Source organism: Pseudophryne corroboree, unplaced genomic scaffold (assembly GCF_028390025.1).
Source record: "Pseudophryne corroboree isolate aPseCor3 unplaced genomic scaffold, aPseCor3.hap2 scaffold_1409, whole genome shotgun sequence".
Taxonomy (NCBI): domain Eukaryota; kingdom Metazoa; phylum Chordata; class Amphibia; order Anura; family Myobatrachidae; genus Pseudophryne; species Pseudophryne corroboree.
Genome location: NW_026968035.1, coordinates 1 through 14,576, shown reverse-complemented (window position 1 = coordinate 14,576; position 14,576 = coordinate 1).

The window sequence follows — 14,576 nt, the reverse complement described above, 5'->3', positions numbered from 1 at the left end:
ACGCTCTTTGATAGCCATGCTACATTGCTGTTTACTTGGATGGAGCAGAGAGCACAACATCAGGACATAGGAAATATTACAATGCATGATAAGAAAGGTGTGAGCTCTACAGCAAGGCCTCTAACCCTTTGCCAGTGCCAAATACATAGTGCTTAACTCAGATCTGATCACAGCAGCAAATTTATTAGCTAAAACCATGTACACTGCAGGGGGGGGGGTGTATAATATGTGCAGAGAGAGTTAGATTTTGGTGCGGTGTGTTCAAACTGAAATCTAAATTGCAGTGTAAAAACAAAACAGCCAGTATTTACCCTGCACACAAACAATATAACCCACCTAAATCTCTCTGCAAATGTTATATCTGCCCCCCCCCATCCCTGCAGTGCACATGGTTTTGCCCACTAGCTAACAAATTTGCTGCATCTGGGAATTACAGCAGCTTAATATTTCTTTTTACAGAAGGTTCAGCAAATTAAATTATTTAGTGAAATACTGTAATCATAACAGTTACAGGGATATTGTAGGTAGATTTATTGTCAGTGGATAAATGTAAAAATTAAACCCTTAGGCATAGTTCCAAAATGCTGTCATTGCAATCCAGATTTTAAGGATATCATGCTTGAGCACAGGTGACTTAATTAGAACTTCGGTCAATGTGAATTAACCATTGGACTCAACCATGGTTATCCTTAAAACCCAGGGGTCTATTTAAGATCGATCTTAATCGATGTTGGGCTTCCAGGTTGAAAAAAACACACACATTTACTAACATTTTAAAATTTATATAAAAAAATCATCTGTTCGTAAATGCAGTGCACATGGTTTTGCCCAACTGCTAACAAAAATCCTGCTGCGATCAACTCAGAATTACCCCCCATGGCCCTCATTCCGAGTTGTTCGCTCGCAAGCTGCTTTTAGCAGCATTGCACACGCTAAGCTGCCGCCTACTGGGAGTGAATCTTAGCATCTTAAAATTGCGAACGAAAGATTTGCAATATTGCGATAAGACATCTCTGTGCAGTTTCTGAGTAGCTCGAGACTTACTCTGCCAGTGCGATCAGTTCAGTGCTTGTCGTTCCTGGTTTGACGTCACAAACACACCCAGCGTTCGCCCAGACACTCCTCCGTTTCTCCAGCCACTCCCGCGTTTTCCCCAGAAACGGTAGCATTTTTTCCCACACGCCCCTAAAGCGGCCTGTTTCCGCCCAGAAACACCCACTTCCTGTCAATCACATTACGATCACCAGAACGATGAAAAAACCGTGAGTAATATTCCTAACTGCATAGCAAATTTACTTGGCGCAGTCGCAGTGTGAACATTGCGCATGCGCATTAAGCGGAAAATCGCTGCGATGTGAAGAATATTACCGAGCGAACAACTCGGAATGACCACCTATGTGCACTGCAGGGAAGGCAGATTTAACATGTGCAGAGAGAGTTAGATTTGGGTGTGGTGTGTTCAATCTGCAATCTAATTTGCAGTGTAAAAATAAAGCAGTCAGTATTTACCCTGCACAGAAACAAAATAACTCACCCAAATCTAACTCTTTCTGCACATGTTATATCTGCCTCCCCTGCAGTACACATGGTTTTGCCCAACTGCTAACAAAATTCCTGCTGCGATCATCTTGGAATTACCCCCATCGATTGATGTTTTCACACTGCTCGTGTATATAAGACATATAGGGCCTAATTCAGTTTGGATCGTAATACGCGTTCCAACCGCAAAAACTATGAAGAGGATGGGGGCATATACGCAGGGTCCATCCTGTGCGTGTGCCTACATTTTCTCCGGGTGCCCCGCAGAAAATGCGAATGCCTCTGCCTGTCAATCAGTAGAGGGCGTACCTTCGCAGGTATATCGCGATCATGAGCCATGTCTCCCATTTTTGTCATTATAGGTGCTCTGTGAGCTGCTGGCCATGCCCCAGCCCCTCTGTCTCCCGTGAATAGACATTGAGGCTTATTCAGACCAGATCGCTTCAATTTATTTTCACCCAGCGGGCAATCTGGTCTGCACTGCACATGCGTATGCGCCACAATGCGTAAGTGCGACGGTCCGGAGATCACAAGAAGATTGACAAGAAGAGGGTGTTTGTGTGGGTGGCAACTGAATGTTTCTAGGGAGTGTCCGGAAAAACACTGGAGGGACCCGGCGTTTTGTGGGAGGATTTGTGACGTCACCTCAATGGCTGAGTAAGTGCTGAGCTGTGCAGCTCTTGTGCACATGTGATCACACACCTGCACAGCAAATTTTCCCTTCCGCTGTAGGCGGCAACTACCTGATTACAGGGATGCAAAAAACACACCCTAGCGATCAGGTCTGAATTACCCACAATTAGAGATGAGCGGGTTCGGTTTCTCTGAATCCGAACCCGCACGAACTTCATGTTTTTTTTCACGGGTCCGAGCGACTCGGATCTTCCCGCCTTGCTCAGTTAACCCGAGCGCGCCCGAACGTCATCATGACGCTGTCGGATTCTCGCGAGACTCGGATTCTATATAAGGAGCCGCGCGTCGCCGCCATTTTCACACGTGCATTGAGATTGATAGGGAGAGGACGTGGCTGGCGTCCTCTCCATTTAGATTAGGAGAGAGAGAGAGAGAGAGAGATTGACCTGAGGCTGATACTGTAGAAGAGAGTGCAGAGTTTAGTGACTGACCACAGTGACCACCAGCAGTGCAGTTGTTTTATTTAATATATCCGTTCTCTGCCTGAAAAAAACGGTACACACAGTGACTCAGTCACATACCATATCTGTGTGCACTGCTCAGCCCAGTGTGCTGCATGCCTGCATCATCTATGTATATATTATATATCTGACTGTGCTCAGCTCACACAGCTTATAATTGTGGGGGAGACTGGGGAGCACTGCAGTGCCAGTTATAGGTTATAGCAGGAGCCAGGAGTACAAGACAGTCACATACCATATCTGTGTGCACTGCTCAGCCCAGTGTGCTGCATCATCTATGTATATATTATATATCTGACTGTGCTCAGCTCACACAGCTTATAATTGTGGGGGAGACTGGGGAGCACTGCAGTGCCAGTTATAGGTTATAGCAGGAGCCAGGAGTACATATTATATTAAAATTAAACAGTGCACACTTTTGCTGCAGGAGTGCCACTGCCAGTGTGACTGACCAGTGACCTGACCACACTGACCACCAGTATAGTTAGTAGTATACTATATTGTGATTGCCTGAAAAAGTTAAACACTCGTCGTGTGACTTCACTTGTGTGGTGTTTTTTTTTTTATTCTATAAAAAACTCATTCTGCTGACAGACAGTGTCCAGCAGGTCCGTCATTATATAATATATATACCTGTCCGGCTGCAGTAGTGATATATATATATTTTTTATATCATTATTTATCATCCAGTCGCAGCAGACACAGTACGGTAGTTCACGGCTGTAGCTACCTCTGTGTCGGCACTCGGCAGTCCATCCATAATTGTATACCACCTACCCGTGGTTTTTTTTTCTTTCTTCTTTATACATACATACTACTACATCTCTTTATCAACCAGTCTATATTAGCAGCAGACACAGTACAGTACGGTAGTTCACGGCTGTGGCTACCTCTGTGTCGGCACTCGGCAGTCCGTCCATAATTGTATACCACCTAACCGTGGTTTTTTTTTCTTTCTTCTTTATACATACATACTACGACATCTCTTTATCAACCAGTCTATATTAGCAGCAGACACAGTACAGTACGGTAGTTCATGGCTGTGGCTACCTCTGTGTCGGCACTCGGCAGTCCGTCCATAATTGTATACCACCTAACCGTGGTTTTTTTTTCTTTCTTCTTCATGCATACATACTACGACATCTCTTTATCAACCAGTCTATATTAGCAGCAGACACAGTACAGTACGGTAGTTCATGGCTGTGGCTACCTCTGTGTCGGCACTCGGCAGTCCGTCCATAATTGTATACCACCTAACCGTGGTTTTTTTTTCTTTCTTCTTCATGCATACATACTACGACATCTCTTTATCAACCAGTCTATATTAGCAGCAGACACAGTACAGTACGGTAGTTCATGGCTGTGGCTACCTCTGTGTCGGCACTCGGCAGTCCGTCCATAATTGTATACCACCTAACCGTGGTTTTTTTTTCTTTCTTCTTTATACATACATACTACGACATCTCTTTATCAACCAGTCTATATTAGCAGCAGACACAGTACAGTACGGTAGTTCACGGCTGTGGCTACCTCTGTGTCGGCACTCGGCAGTCCGTCCATAATTGTATACCACCTACCCGTGGTTTTTTTTTCTTTCTTCTTTATACATACATACTACTACATCTCTTTATCAACCAGTCTATATTAGCAGCAGACACAGTACAGTACGGTAGTTCACGGCTGTGGCTACCTCTGTGTCGGCACTCGGCAGTCCGTCCATAATTGTATACCACCTACCCGTGTTTTTTTTTTCTTTCTTCTTCATACATACATACTACGACATCTCTTTATCAACCAGTCTATATTAGCAGCAGACACAGTACAGTATGGTAGTTCACGGCTGTGGCTACCTCTGTGTCGGCACTCGGCAGTCCGTCCATAATTGTATACCACCTAACCGTGGTTTTTTTTTCTTTCTTCTTCATACATACATACTACGACATCTCTTTATCAACCAGTCTATATTAGCAGCAGACACAGTACAGTACGGTAGTTCACGGCTGTGGCTACCTCTGTGTCGGCACTCGGCAGTCCGTCCATAATTGTATACTAGTATCCATCCATCTCCATTGTTTACCTGAGGTGCCTTTTAGTTGTGCCTATTAAAATATGGAGAACAAAAATGTTGAGGTTCCAAAATTAGGGAAAGATCAAGATCCACTTCCACCTCGTGCTGAAGCTGCTGCCACTAGTCATGGCCGAGACGATGAAATGCCAGCAACGTCGTCTGCCAAGGCCGATGCCCAATGTCATAGTACAGAGCATGTCAAATCCAAAACACCAAATATCAGTAAAAAAAGGACTCCAAAACCTAAAATAAAATTGTCGGAGGAGAAGCGTAAACTTGCCAATATGCCATTTACCACACGGAGTGGCAAGGAACGGCTGAGGCCCTGGCCTATGTTCATGGCTAGTGGTTCAGCTTCACATGAGGATGGAGGCACTCAGCCTCTCGCTAGAAAAATGAAAAGACTCAAGCTGGCAAAAGCAGTAGCACCGCAAAGAACTGTGCGTTCTTCGAAATCCCAAATCCACAAGGAGAGTCCAATTGTGTCGGTTGCGATGCCTGACCTTCCCAACACTGGACGTGAAGAGCATGCGCCTTCCACCATTTACACGCCCCCTGCAAGTGCTGGAAGGAGCACCCGCAGTCCAGTTCCTGATAGTCAGATTGAAGATGTCAGTGTTGAAGTACACCAGGATGAGGAGGATATGGGTGTTGCTGGCGCTGGGGAGGAAATTGACCAGGAGGATTCTGATGGTGAGGTGGTTTGTTTAAGTCAGGCACCCGGGGAGACACCTGTTGTCCGTGGGAGGAATATGGCCGTTGACATGCCTGGTGAAAATACCAAAAAAATCAGCTCTTCAGTGTGGAGGTATTTCAACAGAAAAGCGGACAACAGGTGTCAAGCCGTGTGTTGCCTTTGTCAAGCTGTAATAAGTAGGGGTAAGGACGTTAACCACCTCGGAACATCCTCCCTTATACGTCACCTGCAGCGCATTCATAATAAGTCAGTGACAAGTTCAAAAACTTTGGGTGACAGCGGAAGCAGTCCACTGACCAGTAAATCCCTTCCTCTTGTAACCAAGCTCACGCAAACCACCCCACCAACTCCCTCAGTGTCAATTTCCTCCTTCCCCAGGAATGCCAATAGTCCTGCAGGCAATGTCACTGGCAATTCTGACGAGTCCTCTCCTGCCTGGGATTCCTCCGATGCATCCTTGCGTGTAACGCCTACTGCTGCTGGCGCTGCTGTTGTTGCTGCTGGGAGTCGATGGTCATCCCAGAGGGGAAGTCGTAAGCCCACTTGTACTACTTCCAGTAAGCAATTGACTGTTCAACAGTCCTTTGCGAGGAAGATGAAATATCACAGCAGTCATCCTGCTGCAAAGCGGATAACTGACGCCTTGACAACTATGTTGGTGTTAGACGTGCGTCCGGTATCAGCCGTTAGTTCACAGGGAACTAGACAATTTATTGAGGCAGTGTGCCCCCGTTACCAAATACCATCTAGGTTCCACTTCTCTAGGCAGGCGATACCGAGAATGTACACGGACGTCAGAAAAAGACTCACCAGTGTCCTAAAAAATGCAGTTGTACCCAATGTCCACTTAACCACGGACATGTGGACAAGTGGAGCAGGGCAGGGTCTGGACTATATGACTGTGACAGCCCACTGGGTAGATGTATGGACTCCCGCCGCAAGAACAGCAGCGGCGGCACCAGTAGCAGCATCTCGCAAACGCCAACTCTTTCCTAGGCAGGCTACGCTTTGTATCACCGGTTTCCAGAATACGCACACAGCTGAAAACCTCTTACGGCAACTGAGGAAGATCATCGCGGAATGGCTTACCCCAATTGGACTCTCCTGTGGATTTGTGGCATCGGACAACGCCAGCAATATTGTGTGTGCATTAAATATGGGCAAATTCCAGCACGTCCCATGTTTTGCACATACCTTGAATTTGGTGGTGCAGAATTATTTAAAAAACGACAGGGGCGTGCAAGAGATGCTGTCGGTGGCCAGAAAAATTGCGGGACACTTTCGGCGTACAGGCACCACGTACAGAAGACTGGAGCACCACCAAAAACTACTGAACCTGCCCTGCCATCATCTGAAGCAAGAAGTGGTAACGAGGTGGAATTCAACCCTCTATATGCTTCAGAGGTTGGAGGAGCAGCAAAAGGCCATTCAAGCCTATACAATTGAGCACGATATAGGAGGTGGAATGCACCTGTCTCAAGCGCAGTGGAGAATGATTTCAACGTTGTGCAAGGTTCTGATGCCCTTTGAACTTGCCACACGTGAAGTCAGTTCAGACACTGCCAGCCTGAGTCAGGTCATTCCCCTCATCAGGCTTTTGCAGAAGAAGCTGGAGACATTGAAGGAGGAGCTAACACGGAGCGATTCCGCTAGGCATGTGGGACTTGTGGATGGAGCCCTTAATTCGCTTAACAAGGATTCACGGGTGGTCAATCTGTTGAAATCAGAGCACTACATTTTGGCCACCGTGCTCGATCCTAGATTTAAAGCCTACCTTGGATCTCTCTTTCCGGCAGACACAAGTCTGCTGGGGTTGAAAGACCTGCTGGTGAGAAAATTGTCAAGTCAAGCGGAACGCGACCTGTCAACATCTCCTCCTTCACATTCTCCCGCAACTGGGGGTGCGAGGAAAAGGCTCAGAATTCCGAGCCCACCCGCTGGCGGTGATGCAGGGCTGTCTGGAGCGACTGCTGATGCTGACATCTGGTCCGGACTGAAGGACCTGACAACGATAACGGACATGTCGTCTACTGTCACTGCATATGATTCTCTCACCATTGAAAGAATGGTGGAGGATTATATGAGTGACCGCATCCAAGTAGGCACGTCACACAGTCCATACTTATACTGGCAGGAAAAAGAGGCAATTTGGAGGCCATTGCACAAACTGGCTTTATTCTACCTAAGTTGCCCTCCCACAAGTGTGTACTCCGAAAGAGTGTTTAGTGCCGCCGCTCACCTTGTCAGCAATCGGCGTACGAGGTTACATCCAGAAAATGTGGAGAAGATGATGTTCATTAAAATGAATTATAATCAATTCCTCCGCGGAGACATTGACCAGCAGCAATTGCCTCCACAAAGTACACAGGGAGCTGAGATGGTGGATTCCAGTGGGGACGAATTGATAATCTGTGAGGAGGGGGATGTACACGGTGATATATCGGAGGGTGATGATGAGGTGGACATCTTGCCTCTGTAGAGCCAGTTTGTGCAAGGAGAGATTAATTGCTTCTTTTTTTGGGGGGGTCCAAACCAACCCGTCATATCAGTCACAGTCGTGTGGCAGACCCTGTCACTGAAATGATGGGTTGGTTAAAGTGTGCATGTCCTGTTTTGTTTATACAACATAAGGGTGGGTGGGAGGGCCCAAGGACAATTCCATCTTGCACCTCTTTTTTCTTTTATTTTTCTTTGCGTCATGTGCTGTTTGGGGAGGGTTTTTTGGAAGGGACATCCTGCGTGACACTGCAGTGCCACTCCTAAATGGGCCCGGTGTTTGTGTCGGCCACTAGGGTCGCTAATCTTACTCACACAGTCAGCTACCTCATTGCGCCTCTTTTTTTCTTTGCGTCATGTGCTGATTGGGGAGGGTTTTTTGGAAGGGACATCCTGCGTGACACTGCAGTGCCACTCCTAAATGGGCCCGGTGTTTGTGTCGGCCACTAGGGTCGCTAATCTTACTCACACAGTCAGCTACCTCATTGCGCCTCTTTTTTTCTTTGCGTCATGTGCTGATTGGGGAGGGTTTTTTGGAAGGGACATCCTGCGTGACACTGCAGTGCCACTCCTAAATGGGCCCGGTGTTTGTGTCGGCCACTAGGGTCGCTAATCTTACTCACACAGTCAGCTACCTCATTGCGCCTCTTTTTTTCTTTGCGTCATGTGCTGATTGGGGAGGGTTTTTTGGAAGGGACATCCTGCGTGACACTGCAGTGCCACTCCTAAATGGGCCCGGTGTTTGTGTCGGCCACTAGGGTCGCTAATCTTACTCACACAGTCAGCTACCTCATTGCGCCTCTTTTTTTCTTTGCGTCATGTGCTGATTGGGGAGGGTATTTTGGAAGGGACATCCTGCGTGACACTGCAGTGCCACTCCTAAATGGGCCCGGTGTTTGTGTCGGCCACTAGGGTCGCTAATCTTACTCACACAGTCAGCTACCTCATTGCGCCTCTTTTTTTCTTTGCGTCATGTGCTAATTGGGGAGGGTTTTTTGGAAGGGACATCCTGCGTGACACTGCAGTGCCACTCCTAAATGGGCCCGATGTTTGTGTCGGCCACTAGGGTCGCTAATCTTACTCACACAGTCAGCTACCTCATTGCGCCTCTTTTTTTCTTTGCGTCATGTGCTGATTGGGGAGGGTTTTTTGGAAGGGACATCCTGTGTGACACTGCAGTGCCACTCCTAGATGGGCCAGGTGTTTGTGTCGGCCACTAGTGTCGCTTAGCTTAGTCATCCAGCGACCTTGGTGCAAATTTTAGGACTAAAAATAATATTGTGAGGTGTGAGGTATTCAGAGTAGACTGAAAATGAGTGGAAATTATGGTTTTTGAGGTTAATAATAATATGGGATCAAAATGACCCCCAAATTCTATGATTTAAGCTGTTTTTTAGTGTTTTTTTAAAAAAACACCCGAATCCAAAACACACCCGAATCCGACAAAAAAAATTTGGTGAGGTTTTGCCAAAACGCGGTCGAACCCAAAACACGGCCGCGGAACCGAACCCAAAACCAAAACACAAAACCCGAAAAATTTCAGGCGCTCATCTCTACCCACAATGTGCATATTTGCAGAGCAACAAGCTACAGGGAGCCTTCCACCCCCCCCCCCTTCCCCATGGGAAGGGGGGGGGGTTGTTTGGGTTAGCTGGACATTCCCCAAAAAAGTGACTGTCCTGCAAAAATTGGGATAGTTGGGAGGTATGTTCAAATACATTTATTGTTTTGCATGCAGGGTAAATACTGGCTTCTTTGACATTTAGCCACAAATGCTGCACAGCTGAATTACAGTATTACACTGCAATTAACAGTTATGCTAGGACATTCCCCCTCCCAAATCTACCTCTCTCTGCATGTTACATCTGTCCCACAGTGGCGTGCGGTGAGGTCAGTGGCTAGTGAGGCACTACAGCCATAATGTCCGCCGAATCCTGCCGATGACCCTTAGCCAATGCCCGCTACTGCCTCTGAGCCGATACCCGCTGCCACCGCCAATGGCTTACAAACTCGCCCACAATCAACTGACCCAGCCCTCCACCACTAATTTCTATCTCAGTCCGATGCCGCCAATGCCCGCTGCCTGCCTGCTCATTGTTCTCGTTATATATTATAAATTTTTAAAGAAAAAAAAATGAGTGTTTGGGACTGGGAAGGGTGAGGGAGGAGGACATGAATGCAATTTTGTTGTCCAGGGCTTCCATTAACTTAAAGGAGAAGGGTCTGAATGGGTTAAAAAAAAATGCGTGAGGTCCCCCCTCCTTAGTATAACCAGCCTCGGGCTCTTTGAGCCGGTCCTGGTTATTTAAATACTGGGGGAAAAATTGGACAGGGGTTCCCCGTATTTAGACAACTAGCACCGGGCTCTTAGACCGGTCCAGGTTCCAAAAATACGTGGGACAATAGATGTAGGGGTCCCCCATATTTTTAAAACCAGCACCGGGCTCCACTAGCCAGAGAGATAATGCCACAGCCGGGGGACACTTTTATGTAGGTCCCTGCGGCCCTGGCATTACCCCTCCAACTAGTCACCCCTGGCCGGGGTTCCCTGGAGGAGTGGGGACCCCTTAAATCAAGAGGTTCCTCCCCTCGAGGCACCCAAGGGCCAGGGGTGAAGCCCGAGGCTGTCCCCAGCACCCCTGGGTGGTGGGTGCCGGGCTGATAGCCATGTGTGTAAAAAAAGAATATTGTTTTTTCGTTGTGGAACTACAAGGCCCAGCAAGCCTCCCCCGCTTGCTGGTACTTGGAGAACCTCAAGTACCAGCAGGCGGGGAAATAACGGGCTTGCTGGTACCTGTAGTTCTACAACAACAAAAAATACCCAAATAAAAACACAAACACACACAGCGTGACAGTAAAATTATTGAGACAGGCTGTAGCATGTGGGTGCATGCAACCCTATAAAAGTGATGGATTGGGTGACTATTACAATACCCACTGTTGCTGTCTGAAAAATGATGGATTTATAGATTGCTCTGCCGAGACATGTTTTTTTCTAAAATGCACCACAGGTATGGATGGATAGTATACTTGACGACACAGAGGTAGGTAGAGCAGTGGCCTACTGTACCGTAATGCTATATATTATATTATTTATTATTATTATTATTATCCTTTATTTATATGGCGCCACAAGGGTTCCGCAGTGCCCAATTACAGAGTACATAAACAAATAATCAAACAGGAAAACAGCAACTTACAGTTGACGACAATATAGGACAAGTACAGGGTAAATAAACATAGCTACATCAGCAGATGACACTGGAATAAGTATCAGGTGGCAGAAGACTGCTGGATTTGGTGCAGCTGAAGATTATTAAAGTAAGAAAAGAGTAAGCACATGAGGGAAGAGGGCCCTGCTCGTGAGAGCTTACATTCTAAAAGGGAGGGGTAGACAGACAGGGGTGAGACAGATGGGGTACATAGAGAGCATGGAACAGAGGTTTAGGATGAGATTTGGCTGGGTTTGGTGAAGAAGTGGGTCTTGAGAGCCCGTTTGAAGTTTTGTAGAGAGGTGGAGAGTCTGAGGGGGAGAGGTAGGGAATTCCAGAGAAGTGGTGCAGCACGTGAAAAATCTTGGAGGTAGGAGTGGGAGGAAGTAATCCGTAGGCAGGAGAGTCGGTGAGCATTAGCAGAGCGAAGAGGACGGGTGGGAGTGTAAAGCGAGATAAGATCAGAGATGTAGATGGGAGAGGAGTGGGTGAGGGCTTTGTAAGCAAGTGTGAGAAGCTTGAAATGGATTCTGAAAGGGAAGGGGAGCCAGTGAAGGACTAGTAAGAGAGGAGAGGTGGACGTAGTGCGTTTGGTGAGGAAAATGAGCCGGGCAGCAGCATTGAGGATAGATTGTAGTGGAGAGAGGTATTTGTCAGGAATGCCAGTCAGGAAGAGATTACAGCAGTCCAGTCTGGAGATGACCAGTGAGTGGATAAGAGTCTTAGTAGCATCCTGGGTCAGAAAAAGTCTGATCCTGGAAATATTTTTTAGATGAAAACGGCAGGTTTGTGAGAGGTGCTGAATGTGTGGTTTGAAGGAGAGGGAGGAGTCAAGGATTACTCCAAGACAGCGCGCTTGGGGGGTAGAGGAGATAGTAGTGCCATCAATAGATAATGAGATTGTAGGAGGTGAGATTATGCGGGAGGGAGGGAAGATGATCAGCTCGGTCTTAGACATGTTAAGTTTAAGAAAGCGCTGGGACATCCAGGAAGAGATAGCAGAGAGACAGTTGGAGATACGAGTGAGGAGAGTAGGGGAGAGGTCTGGAGAGGAAAGATAGATTTGAGTGTCATCAGCATAGAGATGATATTGGAAACCAAAAGAACTAATGAGCTTACCTAGTGAGGACGTATAGAGAGAGAAGAGAAGAGGACCAAGGACAGAACCTTGGGGTACCCCTACAGTTAGTGGAAGTGAGGGGGAGGTGGAGTCATGAGAGGAGACAGAGAATGAACGGTCAGAAAGGTAGGACGACAACCAAGAGAGGGCAGTGTTACGCAGACCAATGGAGTGAAGGATTTGCAGTAGGAGAGGATGGTCCACAGTGTCAAAAGCAGCAGAGAGATCAAGTAGAATAAGTAGAGAGTAGTGTCCCTTAGATTTAGCAGCATGGAGGTCATTGCATACTTTTGTAAGGGCAGTTTCAGTGGAGTGGAGAGGATGGAAGCCAGACTGGAATGGGTCAAGCAGTGAGTGTGAGGAAAGAAAGGAAGTAAGGCGGTTGTAGACAATACGCTCAAGGAGTTTGGAGGCAAAAGGGAGGAGAGAGATGGGTCGGTAGTTGGAGAGAGTGTTTGGATCAAGGGTAGGTTTTTTAAGAATAGGAGAGATGAGAGCGTGCTTGAAGGCAGAGGGGACAGTGCCTGATGAGAGGGAGAGATTGAGAAGGTGGGAAAGATGGGAACAAGCAGAAGAAGAGAGGTGGCAAAGGAGGCGGGAGGGGATAGGGTCAAGTGGGGAGGTGGTGAGGGGACAGGAACGAATGAGGGCCATGACTTCCTCTCCAGATGCATGGGAGAAAGATGACAGAGTTGGTGCGAGGGATGGGGAGGGTTGGTAAGGGATGGGAGAAGGCTGGTTACTGATAGTCTGGTGTGATGTGATGTCCTGACGTATGGAGTCAATTTTGGATGTGAAGTAAGTGGCAAAGTCAAGAGCAGAGAGTGAGGAAGGGAGACGAGGTGGAGGTGGGCAGAGGAGTGAGTTGAGAGTGGCAAAGAGGCGCCGGGGGTTGGAAGACTGGGAGGAGATGAGGTTCTTGAAGTATGACTGTTTAGCAAGAGAAAGGGCAGCACTGAAGGATGAGAGCATAAGTTTGAAATGGAGGAAGTCTGCCCTAGAGCGTGATTTCCTCCAGTGTCGCTCAGCAGTACATGAGCATTTTTGCAGATATCTGGTGCATTTGGTGTGCCAGGGTTGAGGTGTTAATTTGCAAGGGTGAATAGTGGTTGGTGGAGCAACAGAGTCAAGAGCAGAAGTAAGGGAAGCATTGTATGTGGAAGTGGCTTGTTCAGGGCATGAGAGAGAGAGAATAGGAGAGAGAAGTGAGTCAAACAGGGAGGAAAGGAATGTGGTGTCAATAGCTTCAATGTTACGCTTAGTGATGGTAGCCTTAGGAGGTAGAGATGGGGAAGTCGAGAGAGATAGGTTGAAGGAGAGCAGGTGGTGGTCAGAGAGGGGAAATGGGGAGTTGGAAAAATCAGAAATATCACAGCGGTGAGTGAAGACCAGATCCAGTGAGCTCCCATTCACATGGGAGGGTGAGGAGGTCCACTGGGAGAGACCAAGTGAAGAGGTGAGGTTAAGGAGTTTAGAGGCAGGGGATTGTGTGGGGATGTCAATAGGGATGTTGAAATCGCCTAGGATAATGGTGGGAATGTCAGAAGAGAGGAAGTGAGGAAGCCAGGAAGCAAAGTTGTCGATGAATTTGGAAGCAGTGCCAGGGGGGCGGTAAATGACAGCTACTCTAAGATGGACTGGTTGGAAGAGGCATATGGCGTGGACCTCAAATGTAGAGAATATAAGGGATGGTTCTGGTGGTATGAGTTGGTAGGAGTAACTAGAAGGTAAAAGGACCCCAACACAACCCCCATGGTGACCCCCAGGTCGGGGTGTGTGTGTGAATGTAAGGCCCCCAGCAGAGAGAGCAGCAGCAGAAATAGTGTCAGAGGGCGTAATCCAAGTTTCAGTAATGGCTAGTAGGTGTAGGGAGTTGGAAATGAAAAGGTCATGAGTGGGGACCAGTTTGTTACAAACAGATCTGGCATTCCAAAGGGCACAGGATAGGGGGTATGAGTTTGTGGGAGAGATGTGAATTAGATTTTCAGGGTTGCTGTAGCGATTAGGTGGGATTAACTTTGAGGGCAGGGATGATGAGAGAGTAGTGATGGTACGGGTGCCTGAGCTAGGAGGGGAAACTGCAGGAGGTGGGCAGGGAGGGAGGTCAGTGTGATGTGGATGGGGGTGTGGGGAGGTGACAGGGAAGGGAGAGAGGGAGCAGGGCTGAGTTGTGGGGTAGCAGGACCATGGGGCAGAGGTGAATGAAAGTGGGGTAACAGGAAAGGTGGGGGAAGGAAACAGAGGGATGGAGGGGAGACAGAGGAGGGGAGAGAGGAGGAGGTGGAGGAGA